Source organism: Pan paniscus, chromosome 4 (assembly GCF_029289425.2).
Source record: "Pan paniscus chromosome 4, NHGRI_mPanPan1-v2.0_pri, whole genome shotgun sequence".
In the NCBI taxonomy this organism is placed as follows: domain Eukaryota; kingdom Metazoa; phylum Chordata; class Mammalia; order Primates; family Hominidae; genus Pan; species Pan paniscus.
This window is the reverse complement of record NC_073253.2, coordinates 140,624,873-140,645,671: the sequence shown is the minus strand read 5'-3', so window position 1 is coordinate 140,645,671 and position 20,799 is coordinate 140,624,873. Positions and strand designations below refer to the sequence as shown.

Genomic DNA, 20,799 nt, shown 5'->3' with positions numbered 1-20,799 from the left:
TCTTGGGAACTTGAGCAAAGATGAGTCTTGCTATGTTTTAGCAAAGAGACTGGTGGCATTTTGCCCCTGCCCTAGAGATCTGTGGAACTTTGAACTTGAGAGAGATGATTTAGGGTATCTGGTGGAAAAAATTTGTAAGCAGCAAAGTGTTCAAGAAGAAGCAGAGCATAAAGGTTTGAAAAATCTGCAGCCTGATGATGCAATAGAAAAAAAAAAACAAAACATTTTCTAGGGAGAAATGTAAGCCCGCTACAGAAATTTGCATAAGTAATGAGGAGTTGAATGTTAATCACCAAGACAATGGGGAAAATATCTCCAGGGCATGTCAGAGACCTTCACAGCAGCCCCTTCCATCATAAAACTGGAAGCCTAGGTGGAAAAAATGGTTTCCAGGGCCAGGCCATGCGATCCTTCTGCTCTATGCAGCCTTGGGATATGGCCAGGCTACGGGCCTCTCTGCTCTATGCAGCCCCGAGTCCCAGCTGCTTCAGCTCTAGCAGTGGCTAAAAGGGGCCAACATACAGCTCAGGCCATTGCTTCAGAGGGTGCAAACCCCAAGCCTTGGGGAATTTCATGTTATATTCAGCTTGTGGGTGCACAGAAGTCAAGAATTGAGGTTTGGGAACCTCCATTTAGATTTCAGAGAATGTATGGAAATGCCTGGATGTCTAGGCAAAAGTCTGCTACAGAGGTGGAGCCATGATGGAGAACCTCAGAATTTTGAGAAGAGGGCCACCGTCCTCCAGACCGCAGAATGGTAGATTCACTTACAGCTTCTGTTGTGCACCTAGAAAAGCCACAGACACTCAACATCAGCCCATGAAAGTAGGCGGGAGGGGGGCTGTACCCTGCAAAGCCACAGGGGTGGCACTTCCCAAGGCCATAGGAGCCCATTTCTTGCATCAGTGTGATGTGGATGTGAGACATGGAGTCAATGGAGATTATTTTGAGACTTTAAGGTTTAAGGCTGCCCTATTGGATTTTGGACTTGCATGGGGCCTGTAGCCCTTTTGTTTTGGCTAATTTCTCTCATTTGGAATGGGTGAATTTACCCAATGTCTGTAGCCCCATTGTATCTAGGAAGTAACTAACTTGCTTTTGATTTTATAGGCTCATAGATGGAAGGGAATTGCCTGGTATCAGATGAGACTTTGGATGTGGACTTCTCGGTTAATGCTGGAATGAACTAAGACTTTGGGAGCTTGTTAGAAAGGGATGACGGTGTTTTGAAATGTGAAGACATGAAATTTGAGAGGGGCTGGGGCAGAATGATATGGTTTGGCTCTGTCCCCACCCAAATCTCATCCTGAATTGTAGTTCCAATAATCCCCACCTGTGGTGGGAGGATCCCAGTGGGAGGTAATTGAATCATGGGGGCAGTTACCCTTATGCTGTTCTCAAATTCTCATGATATCTGATGGTTTTATAAGGGGCTTCCTCGCTTCACTTGGCACTTCTCTCTCCTGCCAGCTTGTGAAGAGAGGTATGTTTGCTTCCTTGTCCACCATGATTTTAAGTTTTCTGAGGCCTCCGTAGCCATGCTGAACTGTGAGTCAATTAAACCTCTTTCCTCTATAAATTACGTAGTCTCTGGTATATATTTATTAGAAGAGCGAGAATGGACTAATACACTAGGCCTATGTAAATTTTGTTCTTTGGGTCTGAAACTTCTATTAATCTGGCAGTGTTCTTCTAATCCTTCATGCTTCAACTGAGATATTATATCCTTGAAGAGCCTTTTCTGATCTTCTAGAACAGGATTAGGTGTCTTTCCTATGTACTTCCACTGTCCTTACCTCCATCAGAATTCTGTTTACTGTATTGCAATAATTTTTTATGCAGCTATCTTCCTAATCAAACTGTGAAGGCAGATTTGTTTCAAGATTTCATGGTTATAGCCTGGCATTTACATAGTAGGTGCTCAGTAAATGTTTGTTGAATATTTGAATAAACTATATAACTTCTTCCCACACAATTACTAGCATTGTTTACTTGGGTAATTTTAAGAAAGTATTTTTCACTTTGGTCTGATATAAATTTTTGTCTTTCTCAGTAGAGTAAGTGTGAACCCCTGTGGCAGAAATGAAGGCATTGTTCGTATACCACCTTAGCCTCTCCTCTGGACTACTGAGAATTTAAATTTCAGAGACAAAGTGAGCAACCTAACTTTCATTTCCAATAACTGTATTCTCTTTTTTTCCTTCCAAATTTGTATGCCGTGCTGCCAAGAGAGATTTTTAGAACAACTCCCACGAGTTTTAATTTCAATTCATTTGGACTGTGTGAGATGTATACTGTATTTTATGTTAAATAGAGTTGTTACCACTTATTTGAGCTCCTTGGAAGAAAGATGTTCCCTAAATGCAAAGCAGCCAGAATAGCAAAATTTACATTTTAGTGCATTACTTTATCCCTTTAGTAAAAACTCTCTGGAGAACTATGCAACCTCAGATATTAACTGGTATTGACATTTGGTCTTTGGTGGGTACTGCAGAGGAAAGGTGTTTACTGCCTCTGTGTCAGGTGATGAGTTGCCTCATTACCAATTCTAGACTTGTGAAGGCTGTTACATTACAGCATTCACAAGCCCCTCTAAGATCATGTTTGTATTTCTCTTCCATCTACTATCTTGTGTAACAGCCATAATCTGAATCAATCAATGAGTCATTTTTGAGTGCAGATCTGCCTAGATCTTTGCTACAAGCAGTAGGGGAGGCAGACAGAATATGTAGCATGGTTCTTAGCCATAGGAAAGTTGCAATTTAGTTTGAGAGATAAGGAATGAAATAATCAGCAAGTAGTTCAAGGCAGAATGTAATTCAGGATATTCATTTGGTAAATATTTATCAAGAATCTATTATGTGCTGGTCACAATATTAGGAGCTAGCACTACAGTGGTGAGTAAGATACATTGTGCTTATGGTACATCATGCTTATGGTAGAAAAAAACAAAATAAATAAGTACATGCAGATGTTATAAAGATAATTTCAGGTAGTGAGTCCTAAAAGGAAAATAAAACAGAGAAATATGATATTGATGGAAAAATCATGATGGAGAATGATGGGAGAAATGTTACTTTAAATTGGGTGGTCCAGATAGTCTTGCCAAAGTGGTAATATTTGAGCTTTGCCCTGAGTCAAGAAGGAGCCAGCCATGTGGAGATGTGGAAAGACAGATTTAACACCGAGGGAAAATTAAGGACCAATCCCTGAGATGGAAATGAGCCAAGCTCATTTGTAAAACAGAAAAAAGCCAATGTGCTTAAAGGAGAATAAAGAAAAAGGAATGATGTTTGAGTGTAGGAAAGAGCCAATTGTGTATGGTGCACACTTCAAGGTCTGTTGGAATTTAGAGAAATAAGTTTTCATGAGAACTGGAGGAATCATCAAAGACATGAATGTGGTGAAGATTAAACTAGGGTTTGTAAAGTGGGCCCAATTGATGGGAGTGGGAAAAAGAAAAGCATTAATGGACAAAGAAATATCATTATCAAATGCCTAGATACTTGTTAGTTGTGTTAGATACAGTGTTTCCATATTTTCACTTGCTACCTAGTCCAGACCAAGATGCAGTTAATTATTGTAGATTTTCAGGGACAAGTTACACAGTTATTCATTTAAAAATACTTAAAATGCTAATTAATTTTGACTTTTATGTTTTAAATAGATAATACTAGCATACAGAATTCAAGGTAGAAAAGAAACATGAGAGATCTTATTTTTACCCCATTTTTCAAACACTCAATTCCCTACTTTACTGGTCATTACTGCTAAGTGATAGGTTCTTGTAATGTTTCTACCATCCTCATCCTTTATCTCTTGAATGTTCTTTTCTGATTTTTACTAACTGTTTGGAATTCTGTTTTATCTTTGTATTAATGATAAGCCTCTTTAAATATTTTTTAACAGAGTACTTTGCCACTTTAAAGTTTGCAATTTTAGTGTCTTTTTTTTTTTTGGTTCTGTTTTGAGACAGGGTCTTTCTCTCTTGCCTAGGCTGGAGTGCAGTGGTGCAATCTGGGCTTACTGCAACCTCCCATGCTCAAGCAATCCTCCCACCTCAGCCTCCAGAATAGCTGGGACTACAGATGTGCTCCACCATGCCCAGCTAATTTTTGTATTTTTTGTACAGACAGGGTCTCCTTATGTTGCTCAGGTGGGTCTGAAATTCCTGGGCTGAAGCAATCCTCCCACCTTGGCCTCCCAAAGTGCTGCTATTACAGATGTGAGCCACCATGCTCAGCCTAGATTGTCTTTAAACCAATGTCCAGGTGATTAGAAGCCATGTATGGTCAAAAAAGTACAATCATAAGTAAAACAACTTCAGTTTTTAAGTGCGTAGACATTTTACTGGTTAATTGATGGTAAGTATAAATTCTTTATAAAGAAACAGAATGTGAACAAGTTCTAACATCCCTGGGTCAAGTGTCAAAGATATAAGTTCTAGATGAGGCTCTTTTCTTAACTAATGTAATGACATTGCCCACATTACCCTCACTTCTTCTGGCATACTTCTCACATCTGTTAAATGGAAGAGGTCATCCCTTCCATTATTATATTCTCACTTTAGCTGAAAACCACATTTTTGCTCCTTGAATACCCTACTATGCATATGTAATTTCACTAGCCCAACATAACCATGCATCTACATTCCCATTTAAAAAAATAAAAGGCTTTTTGACATATCTAAGAGCAATATTCAGGTTATATTTGTTCAGGTTTGATGGTATCACAAATTGAACCATTTAGTAAGTATACCTGGTCATGTACATTACCTGAGTGTTATTTGCAAAATGAATGCTATGTAAATATCTATTGATTTATTGACTACTATTAATTTATGTAAAATGAACCTTTTTGGAAAATCATACATAATAAAGCTATGTCACTGATCTTTAGAAACAGAAGAGGGCTTCTCACTTAGGATAAAGTGGCTTGTTGAGTTCAGTAAGGAAAATAACCAGCCGTTCAATTTTATTTGGGCTGCTCCCAGGAGAATTAATGTTATAAAGTGATGTAGAACAAGTAATTTCTTGAAATGCAACATTATGATTCCAGAGGTTGAAGCTCCTCTATAAAAATGACCATATCAAGTGCTCATTTATTATTTCAACAAGTGTTAAGAATTTATTCTATGAGATATTTGTGTAAGAGAGATATTATTAAGCTATAATTTCTGTCCTGTGGTAGTATATGTAAACAATACAAATAATGCCAACAAAAGACAGAAAATAATAAGGGCCATGTATTAGTCTGTTTTCACACTGCTATAAAGACATACCTGAGACTGGTTAATTTATAAAGTGAAGAGGTTTGATTGACTCACAGTTCTGCATGGCTGGGGAGGCCTCAGGAAACTTACAATCATGATGGAAGGGGAAGGGGCATGTCTTACATAATGGCAGGCAAGAGAGATCAGGCAAGAGCAGGGAAAACTGCCTATGAAACCATCAGATCTCATGAGATCTCACTCATTATCCTGAGAACAGCATGGGAGAAACTGCCCCTGATATGATTTGGCTGTGTCTTCATCCGTATCTCATCTTGAACTGTGGTTCTCATAATCCACCTGTGTCATGGGAGGGACCTGGTGGAAGGTAATTGAATCATGGGGGTGGTTACCTCCACCTCCATGCTGTTCTCATGAGAGTGGGTGAGTTCTCATGAGATCTGATAGTTTTATAAGGGTTATTTTCCCCCTTCACTCTGCACTTATCCTTGCTGCCACCACGTGAAGAAGAACGTGTTTGCTTCCCTTTCTGCCATGATTGTAAGTTTCTTGAGGACTCCCCAGCCATGCTGAACTGTTAGTCAATTAAACCTCTTTCCTTTATAAATTACCTAGTCTTGGGTATGCCTTTATAGCACCCTGGGAATAGACTAATACAGCCCCCGTGATCCAATCACCTCCCACGTTGTCCCTCCCTTGACACAGAAGGATTATGGGGATTACAATTCAAGACGAGATCTGGGTGGGGACACAGAGCCAAACCCTATGAGAACACAAAACAGAGGTGTTCAGTGAAAGAAAATATGTTTTCAGTTTGTTAAGGTACTGGAAAGGCTTTATGAAGAATTCATAAAGGTGGCATTTTAGTTGGGCCTTGAAGGATGCAATGTCATTTATGATCTAAATATAAATAATTCCACTTCTAAAGAACATCACAATTGGCTGAATTTCCATGAATGGAAATACAAAATGCAATAATTCTCTGGTGCTATCTGTACTTATAGGCCAAAAGTTCTTGGTAAAAGAGGAAACAGTCCTACATTATTTACTACCATGTGTTACAGTAGTGAAAAATGTATGAGTTGCAAAAATTTGATGGTTAGGATTTCTCATTACTGAAGTTAAATTGGTTTCCAGACTAGATCCTATCAGACAGAGTGGTCAGTTTGCATTTTTCCTCCACACAGTGTTGCCCAGGCAACTATCGCTTCTGATGGAAGACACCATCTGAGCGGCACTTCCAAAGGCATTTTCTGCAGACTATTTGTACTTCAAAATGCTATGGAAGGACAAAAAATTTTATAGACAAATAACTCAGGGCAATGATAAAGACTAGATTTTTTTCACAGACACTTAACCATGTTTATTTGTCTTTTTGAAGGTACTGAAAAGTCCTTCGGGAAAGGAACATGCTTAACTTTGGAAGATCTGGCATTTTCAATTCCAATTTTTATAAAAGATACATTTAAAAAATTTTAAATACTTTTATGGAAGTACATTTTACATGCAGTATAACACGCAGACTATAAGTGTATAATTTAGTAAGTTTTGATACATATATACACTTGTGTAATCACCACCCAAATCAAGATGTAACACATTCCTATCGACCCTCTAAAATTCACTCTTACACTGTACCTACCAGTCATCAGAAACTACTGTTCTGGTTTCTATTATGATATAGTTTGTGTATTTGTCCCCACCCAAAATCTCATGTTGAAATGTCATTACCAGTATTAGAGGTGGGGCCTGGTGGAAGGTGAATGGATCATGAAGATGGATTTCTCATGAATGGTTTACAACCATACTGTTGGTGCTCTCCTCGTGGCAGAGTGACTTCTCGTGAGAGCCTGCTGTTTAAAAGTGTATGGCACCTCCCTGTCTTTCTCTGCCTCCTGCTTTTGCCATGTGACATGCAAAATCCTACTTCACCTTCCGCCATGATTGTAAACTTCTAGAGGCATGCCCAGAAGCTGATGCTGGAGCTATGCTTTCTATACAGCCTGCAAAACTGGGAGCCAATTAAGGCTCTTTTCTTACAAATTACCCAGTCTCACGTATTTCATTATAGTAATGCAAGAACAGCCTAATACGATTACCACAGATTATTTTGCCTGTTCTTATATTTTATGTAAATGGAATCATACAGTATGAAACCTTTCATTTCTGTTTTCTTTTATTCAATATATGTTTTGAATATTCATATATATTGTTGCATGTATTTATATATCATTCATTTATGTTGCTAGAAAAACATTCCATTGTATGAATATATTAGAGTTTGTATCCATTCTCCTGTTGATGAACATTTGCATTGTTTTCAGTTTTGGATATTATGAATAAAGTCATTTTGAATATATTGTGGAACTATTTTTATGGATTTATGCTGTCATTAATCTTGGATAAATGCCTATGTGAAATAGGTTGGTAAGTGGATGACCAATTTTACATTCTCTCTTTAGCGAAGTATGAAATGCCCAGTTCTTCCACACTCTCACTCACATCTGGTATTGTCAGTCTCGTGAAGCTTATCTATTCTTGAGTTTAAAATGGTGCATCATTGTGGTTTTCACTTTCACTTACTCAAAGGTTAATGATCTTGAGTATCTTCTCATGTGCATACTGGCCGTTAGTATACCTTCTTTTATGAAATGTGTTCAAAGTTTTAAATTGAATTGTTTGTGCTTTTATTAATGATTTGTAAAAATGTATTATGTATCCTATACTCATATATATACACACACATACATACATATATACACACACATATATATATACACATACATAGTTAAATATACACACTCAAATGTGTGTGTGTGTATGTGTGTGTGTATGTGCATGTGTGTGCCAATCTGTGGTCCTCTTTGGGTCTTCTTTTTAAGAAATGTTTGCTTACCCTAAGATCAAAAGGATATTTCTAATTTTTCTCACATTTTCTTCTAGAAGATTTTTACACTTAACTTTAACTTGTAGGTCTACAATCCACCTAAAATTAATTTTTGTGCATGGTGTGAGCTAAAAATTGAGATTTTTTTTTTTTTTTTGCGTGCTGACATTTAGTTATTTCACATCATTTGTTAAAAAGATTTTTTCCCTATTGAAGTGCATTGGCTTCTTTGATGAAAATCATCTGACTGTAGTTTTTATATGGGTTTATTTCTGGTTTCTCTATTTTATTATATTTATCTATTTGATTATGAGTTTACTAGTTTTATACTAGATCTTAGAAAAGGTAATGTATTTCAGCTTTCTCATTTGTACACACACACATACACACACACATATGTGTGTGTGTATATATATATATGGATGTGTGTATGTGTGTGTGTGTATAAATGAAATAGCTGTATATCCGTACATATATGTGTGTATATATGTACGTATGTGTGTATATATGTATATATGAATGCATATATAGTTATTTGAGTATATATATATTTGAGTGTAAGATATATATACACACATGTATATGGATGTGTGTGTGTATTTCTGTGCTAGATTTTGGGTTTGCTTTTTTTTCCCACATGTTTTAGAATCAGTGTAAATTTTTTATTTTTAAAAAATTTATTGGGAAGTTGATTGAGATTGCATTGAGTCTACAGATCAATCTGGAGGAAATGATATCTTAACAATGTTGAGTCTTTCAATCTATGAATATAGTACACCTCTCCATTTATTTAGGTATTTTAAAATTCTCTCAGTAGTGTTTCAGAGGTTTTAATATAGATCATTGTTATATATTTTGGTAAAGTTTACACTATTTCATTTTTTATATTATTTTATTTTTAAAATTTCAAATTTTTATTTTAGATTCTGGAGGTATATGTACAAGTTTGTTACATGGATATATTGTGTGATGCTGAGGTTTGAAGGAAAAATGAAATATTTTTCAGACAAGTAAATGCTAAGGGAATGTGTTGCCACTAGACCAGCCTCATAAGAGATCCTTAAGAGACAGCATTTTTTGTAGTATGGGTCTGCTGGTAATTAGTTCTCTGGTTTTGTGTACTAGAAAATATCTTTGTCTTATCTTTCATTTTATTTTTGCTAGAAAAAATGCTGGATGGATATTTAATATTCATACTTTTACTTGAAAGACCATTTTATTGCCTTCTTGACTCTTGTTTTTGACAAAAAGTTATCTGCCATTTTTATTATTATCTTGTATATAATGTATTATTCTCTGGCTTCTGTCAAGATTTTCTTATTATCTTTTTCAGAAATTTTACTATAAAATGTTTCATTTGCTGAGATTTTTGAATCTCAAAATTAATATTTTTCCAACAAATTTTGAAACATTTGGTTTATTAATTGATTAACTATTTTTGTTCTATTATCACTTTTATTTTTTTGGAACTTCAATTTTATGTACGCTAGACTGCTTAACATTATTCACACAGGTTACTGAAGATGTGTTAATCTTTTTTCAGTCTTTTACTATCTGTTCTTTAGCTTGTATACTTTTTATTGCTCTGTCTTCAAGTTAACTAATTCTTTCTGTGCTGTGTCTCATTTGTTAATAATTCATCCAGTGACTTTTAAGTTTCTGGTATAGTTTTTAAGTGTTAGAATTTCTATATTTTAAGGGTCTCAATTTCTCTTCTGAGATTTCCCATTCATCCTTTTGTTTTAATTATGACTACCCCCCACTTTAAAGTTAGTCAACGTATTTTGTCATTTTTTCTGCTAAATTAAAAAAAAAAAAACTAAGTAATCCCAGGGTCTATTTCAATAGATTTTTTTTCCTCTTGACTATGCATCCCAGTTTTCTGGGTTTTAAAATATGTGTCTTATAATTTTAATGAACACAGTAGATGATACTTTACAGAGATAATATGTTCTGTTATGCTCCTCTGTAGAATTATTTTTGTTATAGAAGGTTGATTATCTTGAACTTGTGGTATTCTTATCTTACTCTTATAAGAATGTCTTGCTTTGTTCGCAGAAAAATCTCTCAGTTCTGGATCATACCATTTACTTCTGAGGTATGGCTGTTTTTGAGTTTCAGTGGAAGACTCTGACGTTTCAAATACCAAGGCTCTTTACGTTGTTGGGACCCAATTTGTTCTCCTCTATGGTGAGTAGCAGCTAAAATACCTTCTAAACTTTTTCAAGTTTTTGGCTGTTGATTTCCACTGAACTTCATATAATGTCATCCACACATGCACAATACAGACATCAGCTGAGAATTAAAGTTTGTTTTAGATTGGTGAAAAACTAATTGTGGTTTTTGCCATTAAAAGTAATAACAAAAAACTGCATTTAATTTTGCACCAACCCAATATGTAGATTTTTGGGGCTCCCCACTCTGTGCCATTCTCTTTTTCAGGATTTCCCTCCTCATTTTCAAGCCTCTCTGAAAGTTCTGAAGTTTTTCTCTCACAATTTAATTCAGAAAGACTGCATCGTTTTGCTTGAGTTTCAGGTGTTTTGATGGAAAGTGCCCTGCATGGGATAGATGCATAAACATGGAACTGACTTTGGTTTTTATCTTTTAAGAGTTGAATTTATTTAACTTTGTCTGTGTTTAATCACTCTTAGGGCCTTTAAATTATTGCTTTTTAGAGACAACTTGTTCAGAATTTGTAGTTTTTAACTGAAAAGGTGAATTCTATGCAAAATACATGCTACGATGAACCAGAATTTCCAGTGGATCATTCTTTCAACATTTAACACCTATTTTATTATGTTCCATGGAACTAATGTTCTATGTTACATAGTTTTTGTTGTTCTAGAACATGCATAAAACCTGTGTCCCATAGTTTTTAGGTCACTGATTGGATTTATTTTATTTATATAACACTTATCAAGACCCTTTGTTATGGATGACAATATTTTAGGCATGTGTGGGGGCCAAGTAAAAGAAAAGCTCATCAAAGCCTTCAAGGATCTCATATTCATTCTTTCATTCATTATTTCATTCAACTGAAACATATTTAATGCCATTATAGTGAGGGAATCCAAAAATAGCTCTACTGTAAAAACTGGATGAAGGCTAAAGAGCAAACCAGTAGGTACTAAAATAAAAACAATATTCTGTAACAAAAAGAAAAAATATGTAAAATATAATAAAACATACTTACTATGAATGTGTAAAATCAGAAGTGCTGATTTAGAGTGGAAACTACAGAAGACTTTGTTGAGAAGTTATATTTGAGCTGAAATTTTAAGTTAATCATGCCACATGGGGGCATTTAGAAAATAACTTTTGGAGGAGGACAAGGTGGCCGATTAGAGCAGCCAGGTGAAACAGCTCCCATCAAGGGACCATAAGAACTGGCGTGCTCCTAACAGATCTTCAGAGGGAAGGCACCAAGAGTGGATAAAGGGAAGACACAAAAGCTGGGCTGAAGGGGGAGAAATCTGGGAACGCTGCATGGGGCTACCAAGTACTGGGACTTATTTCTGGCCCCCAATGGCTCTGGAGGAATAATTGAGTTAAACTGGCAAGGAGCAACCCACTGTTGCCATGGGCCTCTGGGACCCCGGCAGGAGGAGACCCCTCAACCACCATGGACACTTAAATTAGCAGGGAGAGCAGCCTAGAGAAGTGGTAGGGGCAGCAAGGCAGCTGATGTAGAGCCCAGAGGGTTTGGTGCAGGAGCATGGCCATAGCAGACCATGGCCAGAAAGGGCCGTCCCCCTAGCATTGACTTGCTCCCATAGCCTTTAGCCCTAAAGGAACTGTTGGACCTGAACTCTGTAGGGTAGTCTTGCCCATCAGACATGGCTGGTCTGACCTGACCACCTGTTGGTCTCCTGGTCTCTCCTGGGGATCTAGCCTGGACATGCTTGCTTGAAGGGCAGTCTTGAGTGCTCTCGGGGCCCACACCATAGCTTCTGCTTCATAAAACATGCCTGACTTGCGAAGCTTCTGCTGGTTGGCTCCTGTGACCATGTACCAGCCTTCATGCTCCCTCCTTATGCTGTAGCTTCCCCTTGGCCCACAGCAACTCCCCACATTGCTTTGCTGTCTGTATGTCTGTGTGGTATATATGTATGTCTGTGCTCCATCCCTGCTCCCTGCTCCAAATTCCATTGCAGGTGAAGCCTTGGTGAGCAGAGCCAGCCATCTCTGCCACCACCAGCACCATACTCTGTGTTAACATTGCACAGAGAACGGTGGATCCTACCTCACCCTGAGTGACCACTCTTGCTTGCTGGGCACAGAGAAGCCATCTAGAACTGTGCCCACAAGCACCCTGCCTCCAAGCCAACACCACCTCCAGTACAACCATGCACATAATCACCAGAAGGAGCCCCTCACCCCTTATTCCAGCTGCATTGCCTCTGCCATTGTGGTGAATACTGACAGGGTGTCAGGCAGTCCAGCACCTACTAGGACTCTGCCACAGCTGCTACTATGAGACTAGATCCACTGTCACTGCACTATGAAACACTTGGCTGACACCACCCATTGGAGTGCAGTGACCAGCAGTCTGGGAGCACCTCCTTGGCCCCTTCCCCAGTGAAGTGGATTCCTATCATTAAGAAACCAGAGAACAAAGTTGGGACCCAGTACAAATCTTCCAGAATTAAAACATGCAGTCTAGGAGTTGGGGGCTGTGCATTGGCCCCCTAAAATCTTCCGGAAATAAGTCCAGCTGGCTGAATCAACCTTATACCAGAATCAAACCCTCAAATTCATCTAATAGAAAAAAAAGAAAAATAATCCAAACTTCATCTAATAGAAAAAAAGAAAAATAATCCAAAGGTTGACACTCTCAAAGATTGAAGGTAGATAAGCCCACAAAGATGAAAAAGAATCAGCAAAGGAACCCTGACAACTTAAAGAGCCAGAATGTCTTCTTTTCTTCAAATAACTGCATCACCTCTCTAGCAAGGGTTCCGAACCAGGCTGAGATGGCTGAAATGACAGAAATAGAATTCAAAATATGAGTAGAAATGTAGATTGTTGAATTACAGGAGTACCTTGGAACCCAATCCAAGGAAGCTAAAAAGTATAATAAAACAATGCAGAAACTGACTGACAAAATAGCCAGTATAGAAAATAATGTAACTGACCTAATAGAGCCAAAAAATACACTACAAGAATTTCATAGTGCAATTACAAGTATTAGTGGCAGAACAGACCAAGCAAAGAAAAGAATCTCAGGGTTTGAATACTGGCTTTCTGAAATAAGACAGTCAGACAATAATAGAGAAAAAAGAATGACAAGAAATGAACAAAACCTCTGAGAAATGTGGGATTATGTAAAGATACCAAATCTATGATTCACTGGTATGTCTGAAAGAGATAGGGAGAATGAAACCAACTTGGAAAACATATTTCAGGATATCATCCATGAGAAATTCCCCAACCTAGATAGAGAGCCCAACATTCAAATTCAGGAAATTCAGAGAACCCTGTAAGATACTTCAAAAAAGATCCTCCGCAAGACACACAATCAGCAAATTTTCTGAGGTTGAAATGAAAGAAAAAATGTTAAAGGCAGCTAGAAAGAAAGGTCAGGTCATTTGCAAAGGGAAGCTCATCAGACTAACAGCAGACCACTCAGCTGAAACCCTGGAAGACAGAAGAGATTGGGAGCCTATAGCCAACTTTCTTAAAAGAAATTCCAATCCAGAATTTTATATCTGGTCAAACTAAGCTTCATAAATGAGGAGAAATAACATCCTTTTCAGACAAACAAATGCAGAGGGAATTTGTTATCACCAGAACTGCCTTACAAGAGTTGTTGAAGGAAGACCAGTGATACTATAAAGCAACCACATAAACAATTCTGCAAAATAACCAGCCAACAACATGATGACAGGATCAAATCCACACATATCAATACTAGCCTTGAATGTAAATGGGCTAAATTTCCCAATTAAAAGACACAGAGTGGCAAGCTGAATAATGAACCAAGACCCATTGGTATGCTGCTTTCAAGAGACCCATTTCTTGATGGGTGAAATGACACACATAGGCTCAAAATAAAGGGATGGAGAAAAATTTACCAAGAAAACGGGGTTGCAATCCTAGTTTCTGACAAAACAGTCTTTAAGTGAACAAAAATTAAAAAAAGACAAAGAAGGACATTGCATAACAGTAAAGGGTTTAACACAACAAGAAGATTTAACTGTCTTAAATATATATGCAACCAACACAGGAGCACCCAGATTCATAAAGCAAGTTCTTAGAGACCTTAAAAAAGACTTAGACTTGCACACAATAGTAGTGAGAGACTTTAATTCCCCACTGACAGTAGTAGACAGATCACAAAGATATTCAGGACCTGAACTCAGCACTAGATCAAATGGACCTGGTAAACATCTACAGAACTCTTCACCAAAAGCCAACAGAACACACATTCTTCTTATCTGCACATACTCTAAAACTGATCATGTAATTGGAAGTAAAACACTTCAGAGCCAGTGCAAAAGAACTGAAATCATAACAAACAATCTGTCAGACCACAGTGCAATTAAACTAGAAATCAAGAGTAATAAATTTACTTAAAACTATGCAATTACATGGAAATTGAATAACCTTCTCTTGAATGACTTTTAGGTAAATAATGAAATTAAAGCAGAAGTCAAGAAGTTCTTTCAAACTAATGACAACAAATATACATCAGACCAGAATCTCTGGGACACATCTAAGGCAGAGTGTTAAGAGGGAAATTTATAGCACTAAATGTCCACATCAAAAGTTAGAAAGATCTCACATTAACAACCTAATATCACAATTAAAAGAACTAGATAACCAAGAGCAAACACAACCAAAACTAGCAGAAGACAAGAAATAACCAAAATCAGAGACGAACTAAAAGAGATTAAGGGAGAAGAAAACATTCAAAAAATCCACAAACCCAGACACCTGTCTTTCAAAAAAAATTATAAAATAGATAGACTGCTATCTAGACTAATAAAGAAGAAAAGAGAAAATTCAAATAAACGCAATCAGAAACAAGGGAGATATTACCATTGATCCTACAGAAATACAAACAACCTCATCAGAGAATATTATGAACATCTATGCACATAAAATAAAAACTCTAGAAGAAATGGATAAATTGCTGGATTCATACAGCCTCTTAAGACTGAACCAGGAAGAACTGAATCCCTAAACAGACCAATAACAAGCTCTGAAATTGAGTCAGTAATAGCCTACAAACTAAAAAAAGCCCAGGAACAGATGGATTCACAGGTGAATTCTACCAGATGTACAAAGAAGAGCTGGTACCATTCTTGCTGAAGCTATTACAAAAAAATTGAGGAGAAGGGACTCCTTCCCACCTCATTCTATGAGGTCAGTATCATTCTGATATCAAAACCTGGCAAAGACACAACAGAAAAAGAGAAAACTTTAGGCCAATATTCTTGATGAACTTTGATGCAAAAATCTTCAATGAAATACTGGCAAACTAAATCCAGCAGCATATCAAAGAGCTTATCCATCAAGATCAAGTAGGCTTTATCCCTGGAATGCAAGGATAGTTCAACATACACAAGTCAATAAATGTGATTCATCACGTAAAGAGAACTAAGGACAAAAAATACATGATTTCACAATACATGCAGAAAAGTCTTCTGATAAATTTTAACACCACTGCATGTTAAAAACTCCTAGTAACTAGGTATTAAAGGCAAATACCTCAAAATAATAAGAGCCATCTATGACAAACCCACAGCCCATATCATACTGAACGGCAAAAGCTGGAAGCATTTCCAGTGAAAACTGGCACAAGAAAAGAATGCCCTCTTTCACCACTTCTATTCAACATAGCAGCCAGCACTGGCACTCACAACTGCCTAACACATTAGCTCTCTGGGTTGGGGAAGGGCAGCATGCATCTCTATAGCTCCAGGCTGTGCTTTTCCCCTGCTGGAGCCAAGGGGCTGGATGGCTTGGCCCCAAGATGTGTCGCCAAGAGCCCACCAAACCAGCTGTGGCAGATTACAGCCAGAGTGCCTTTTCAGGCCTGACCATGACTCATCCTTCCTCACTGCACAGGCCTTCCCTGAAGGAACTCCATTAACTTCAGCTAGAGGCTCAGGGACAGAACCCAGATCTCCCTGGGCCTGAGCCCCTAGGGAGAGGGCTGGCCCCAGTCTCTGCTGATCAGCAGACTTCGCCTTTCCTCCTTCTAGTTCTGAGGAATCTGGGAAGCCCAGATGAGCGAGTTTATCCCCAGCAAAGCACACCCTCTCCACCAAGGGACAAAGTGCTTCATTAAACGGGTCCTATTCCCCTGGACACCCAACTGGGTGAGACCCTCCAACAAGGATTGTCAGACACCCTATACAGGAATGATTCTACTGGTATCAGATTGGTGCCCCTTGAGGTCAGAGATTCCTGAAGAAGGAGTAGGCACTCATCTTTGCTATTATCCAGCCTCCTTGAGTGACATTTTCAGATGCAGGTACAAACCAGATGAAGAGGTCCTGAAGTGAAACCCCAGCAAACCACAGCAGCCCTACAGAAGTGGGACCTGATTATTGAAAGAAAAACAAACAAGCAGAACATGACAACAATAAAAAAGCCCCCACAAAAACTCCATTCAAGGATCAGCATCCTCAAACATTGAAACTAGACAAACTCACAAAGGTGAGAAAGAATCAAAGAAAATATGCTGAAAACCTGAAATGCCAGAGTGCCTCTTCTCCTCCAAATGATCACAGTGTCTCTCCAGCAAGGGCACAGAACTGGATGGAGGATGAGATGGATGAATTGAACGAAGAAGGGTTGGGAAGATGGGTAATAAAAAACAATGCTGAGCTAAAGTAGCATGTTCTAACCCAATGCAAAGAAGCTAAGAACCCTAATAAAAGGATAGAGGAGATGCTGATTAGAATAACCAGTTTAAATAGGAACATAAATGACCTGATGGAGCTGAAAAACACAGAACAAGAACTTCATGAAACATATACAAGTATCAAAAGCCAAATTGACTAAGTGGAAGAAAGGATGTCAGAGTTTGAAGGCCACCTTGCTGAAATAAGGCATGCAGACAAGATTAGAGAAAAAAGAATGAAAAGAAATGAACAAAGCCTCCAAGAAATATGAGACTTCATAAAAAGACCAAAGCTGTGATTGATTGGAGTACCTGAAGGAGATGGAGAGAATGGAAACAAGCTGGGAAACACACTTCAGGATATTAACCAGGAAAACTTCCCCAACCTAGCAAGACAAGCCAACCTGAAAATTCAAGAAATACAGAGAAAACCACTAAGATACTCCATGAGAAGATCAACCCAACACACATAATTATCAGATTCTATAAGGCCAAAATGAAGGAAAAACTGTTAAGGACAGCCAGAGCGAAAGGCCAGGTCACCTACAAAGGGAAACCCATCAGACTAACAGCAGACTTCTCAGCAGAAACTCTACAAGCCAGAAGAGATTGGGAACCAATATTCAACATTCTTAAAAAAGAATTTTCAACCCAGAATTTCATATCCAGCCAAACTGAGCTTCATAAGTGATGGAAAAATAAAATCCTTCCCAGACAAGCGAATGCTGAGGGATTTTGTTACCACCAGGCCTGCCTTACAAGAGCTCCTGAAAGAAGCACTAAATATGGAAAGGAAAAACCAGTACCAGCCATTGCAAAAACACACCAAAATATAAAGACCAATGACACTATGAAGAAACTGCATCAACTAGTGTGAAAAATAACCAGATGGCATCATGGTGACAGGATCAGATTCACACATAATAATACTAACCTTATTAATATAATATATATTATATGTTATAATTATATTATATTATATATATAATATATATTATATTATAATATTATATATTATATTATATATTATAACATATAATATATATTATATATTATATTATATATTATAACATATAATATATATTATATATTATATTATAACATAATATATATTATATATTATAACATATAATATATAATATATATTATATTATAACATAATATATATTATATATTATAACATATAATATATAATATATATTATATTATAACATATAATATATATTATATATTATATTATAACATATAATATATATTATATATTATATTATAACATATATTATATATTATAACATATATTATATATTATAACATATAATATATATTATATATTATATTATAACATATAATATATATTATATGTTATATTATATATTATAACATATAATATATATTATATATTATAATATATAATATAACATATAATATATATTATATGTTATAATATATATTATAATATATAATATATATATTATATATGTTGTAATATATATCATGTATAATATATGTTGTAATATATAATATCATATATGTTATATATGTTGTAATATATAATATCATATATATTATATATGTTGTAATATATAATATATATGTTGTAATATATATCATATATAATATATGTTGTAATATATATCATATATATTATATATGTTGTTATATATCATATATAATATATGTTGTAATATATATCATATATATTATATATGTTGTAATATATATCATATATAATATATGTTGTAATATATCATATATTATATATGTTGTAATATGTCATATATAATATATGTTGTTATATATCATATATTATATATGTTGTAATATATATCATATATATTATATACATTGTAATATAATATCATATATATTATATATGTTGTAATATATAATATCATATATATTATATATTAATATAATAATATATAACCTTATGTAAATGAGCTGAATGCGCCAATTAAAAGGTACAGACTGGCAAATTAAGAGTCAAGACCCATTGGTATGCCATATTCAGGAGACTCATCCCACATGCAAAGACACACCTAGGCTAAAAATAAAGGGATGGATGAGAATTTACCAAGCAAATGAAAAGCAAAAGGAAGCAGGAGTTGCAATCCTATTGTCTGACAAAACAGACTTTAAACCAACAAAGATCAAGAAAGACAAAGAAGGGCATTATACAATGGTAAAGGGAACAATTCACCAAGAAGAGCTAATTATTCTAAATATATATGCACCCAATACAAGAGCACCCAGATTCATAAAACAAGTTCTTAGAGACCTACGAAGAGACTTAGACTCCCACACAAAAATAATGGGAGATTTTAACACCCCACTGTCAATATTAGACAGAAAATTAACAAGGATATTCTTCTCAGTGCCACATGGCACTTATTCTAAAATTGACCACGTAATTGGAAGTAAAACACTCCTCAGCAAATGCAAAATAATGGAAACTGTAACAAACAGTCTCTTAGACCACAGTGCAATAAAATTAGAACTCAGGATTAAGAAACTCACTCAAAACAAATCAATTACATGGACATTGAACAACCTGCTCCTGAATGACTCCTGTGTAAATTATGAAATTAAGGCAGAAATCATTAAGTTCTTTGATACCAGTGAGAACAAAGAGACAACATTCCAGAATCTCTGGGACACCCTAAAGCAGTGTTAAGAGGGAAATTTATAGCACTAAATGCCCAAATGAGAAACTAGAAAGATCTCTAATTGGCACACTAACATCACAATTAAAAGAGCTAGAGAGGCAAGAACAAACTAATCTCAAAGCTAGCAGAAGACAAGAAATAACTAAGAGCAGAATTGAAGGAGACAGAGACACAAAAAACTCTCCAAAAATCAATGAATCCAGGAGCTGTTTTTTTTTTAAATTAACAAAATAGACCACTAGCTAGACTAATAAAGAAGAAAAGAGAGAAGAATCAAATAGACACAATAAAAAATGGTAACAGGGATATCACCACTGACCCCACAGAGACACAAACTACCATCACAGATGCTATAAACATCTCTAGGCAAAAATGGATTCACAGCTGAATTCTACCAGAGGTACAAGGAGGAGCTGGTACCATTCCTTCTGAAACTATTCCAAAGAGTTGAAAAGAAGGGACTCCTCCCTAACTCATTTTATGAAGCCAGTGTCATCCTGATAACAAAACCGGGAAGAGACATAACAAAAAAAGAAAATTTTAGCCCAATATTCCTGATGAACATTGGTATGAAAATCCTCAATAAAATACTAGCAAACCAAATCCAGCAGCACATCAAAAATGTAATCAACCATGATAAATTGGCTTCATTCCTGGGATGCAAGCCTGGTTCAACATACACTAGTCAATAAACATAATCCATCACATAAATAAAACCAAGACAAAAATCACATGATTATCTCAATAGATGCAGAAAAGACCTTTGATAAAATTCAATATCCCTTCATGTTAAAAACTCTCAATAAACTAGGTATTAATGGAAGACATTTTAAAATAGTAAGAGCTATTTATGACAAACACACAGACAATATCATATTGAATGGGCAAAAGCTGGAAGCATTGCCTTTGAAAACCGGCCCAAGACAAGGCTGCCCTTTATCACCACTGCTATTCAATATAGTATTGGAAGTTCTGGCCAGAGCAATCAGGCAAGAGAAAGAAATAAAGGGTATTCAGATAGGCAGAGAGGAAGTCAAATTGTCTCTGTTAGCAGATGACATGATTGTATATTTAGAAAACCCCATCTCAGTTCCAAAACTCCTTAAACTGGTAAGCAACTTCAGCAAAGTCTGAAGATTCAAAATCAATGTGCAAAAAT

General features: G+C 36.3%; 1 protein-coding gene across 1 annotated transcript in view; it reads left to right on the top strand.

The window, feature by feature from the left end:
* Nucleotides 1-15,719, top strand: part of PRELID2 (PRELI domain containing 2) — a 458,899-nt gene extending 443,180 nt beyond the window's left edge. Inside the window, exon 8 of the transcript XR_010112231.1 lies at nucleotides 10,176-15,719. The gene's annotated coding sequence lies outside the window, so the exon portion shown is untranslated. The remainder of the gene's footprint in view (nucleotides 1-10,175) is intronic.
* Nucleotides 15,720-20,799: the final 5,080 nt, after the last annotated feature.